This window comes from Protobothrops mucrosquamatus, unplaced genomic scaffold (assembly GCF_001527695.2).
Source record: "Protobothrops mucrosquamatus isolate PMUCROS unplaced genomic scaffold, P.Mucros_1.0 scaffold32, whole genome shotgun sequence".
Classification (NCBI taxonomy): domain Eukaryota; kingdom Metazoa; phylum Chordata; class Lepidosauria; order Squamata; family Viperidae; genus Protobothrops; species Protobothrops mucrosquamatus.
The window spans coordinates 357,407-359,045 of NW_015386416.1; the positions used below are offsets into that span (position 1 = coordinate 357,407).

At 31.9% G+C, this 1,639-nt stretch overlaps 1 protein-coding gene across 1 annotated transcript in view; it reads left to right on the forward strand.

Annotated features, from left to right (window-relative positions):
• NME8 (NME/NM23 family member 8) overlaps positions 1–1,639 on the forward strand; it is a 51,568-nt gene that overhangs the window by 41,380 nt on the left and 8,549 nt on the right. The gene's annotated exons all lie outside the window — the stretch shown is intronic.

A 1,639-nucleotide genomic window follows, 5' to 3' on the forward strand; every position in this document is an offset into this window, starting at 1 on the left:
TTCTCATTTTTCCAGAACTGTGCATATGTTATTCTAGCTGCTGTTATTATATGTAGAATTAAATACCGTATTTCTTTACTATATTTCCTGTTTAAGATACCCAGCAAAAAGATCTCTGGTTTCCAGTCTACCGGTTGATCTATTATTTCTTCAATCCATTTTTTTATTTTGGCCCAGTATTTTTTTGCAACTGGGCATGCATCTGGACAGTATCTTATAATACTTCAGCATGTTATTGCAAATTTTAATACACGATACAGAAATAACTTTGCAAGTGACACTTCTCTGTGGGAACTTCTCTATAGGAAACCACGTGTTAACTTAGAAGGCACAGATTTAATTTTCAACAATGTCATTACACATCTTTAAAAAGGACATTGCATTAATATTGTCCAAGCAGGAACTTACACTCATATTTACAGAAAGTGCAAGACAAGATGTGCAAGATTGTATCTATTTTATATATTACTGGCACTGAATTTTAGTGACTGAAAATGATTACATTCTTTTTTATATTGTTATTTATTAAGTTTGTATTTAATAAATATTATTTTTTATTATTCAGTGAAAAGTTTGACTTCTGAATAAAATAGCTTCAGTAACTCATTTATTGATAAATTTTGGATTGGTTCCCAAATTATTGAATAAAAAGTCACTCCAGGGTTGTCTCCCGTTATTTTTCAGAGAACCTCAGATTATCAAAATATGGCTTACAAACAAGGACCAGACCACAAGAAACATTTTGCAGAGCCCCTGAAGGGGCCATTTTTTCCCCTCCCTATCAATAGCAGAAGAGTATCAACATTCATTATACTAAGATTCACCGTTTAAATAAGAGAAACTGGTTATGGTTAAGAAGTATTCTCCACTGCATCTGTATTGCCATATGCAGAAACCCTTGAGGAATTACACTGTTCAACATTTATTATTGAATGAGATTTTCTGAACTGATGTTGAATTTTACTTAAGGCGATACCTACGGACAGATAAAGTGTAAAAACATCCCTCTACCACAAGACATTTGCTAATAATCACCAAGTTATTTTAGTTTCCTGCTGTTGATAGAAATGTTTATATGAATCTCAATTTTAACTTTAGGTCAACCCTGTGGTTGCTGTTCCAATCCCTTAAAACTTGTTTCAGGAGAAAAGTGATCTGTTCACCTGATGGTTTATTTTCAGAGTTTGCCCTGCCATTGCTTTCTTTTTTTAAGATGACAAGAAGCCTGGGGGCAGAATGTTTATCTGCATTTTCTTACTGAATCCTTATAGATACAGTTATTTTGCCATTTTTTATTTGTCCCTTTCAAAAGGAATGCAATGAGAATGTGTTGGAAAACAAAACATTGAAATAACTCTTGGGACAGTACTTTAACTGATTTTATTTGGCACTTTGAATGATGCATTGATCAAATTGCTTATTTCAATACTAAAGCATGCTTTGACCACTCCCTTTGACATTACGGATGCATTTTTTTTAATGTTATCTGTATCAGAAGCTGGCAAAGAAGGAAGGCTTGGAGGAAAGCTCATCTCACTCTGGAATTCATCATCCATCCCAAAGGAATATATATATATATATATATATATATATATATATATATATATATATATATATATATATATATATATATATATAT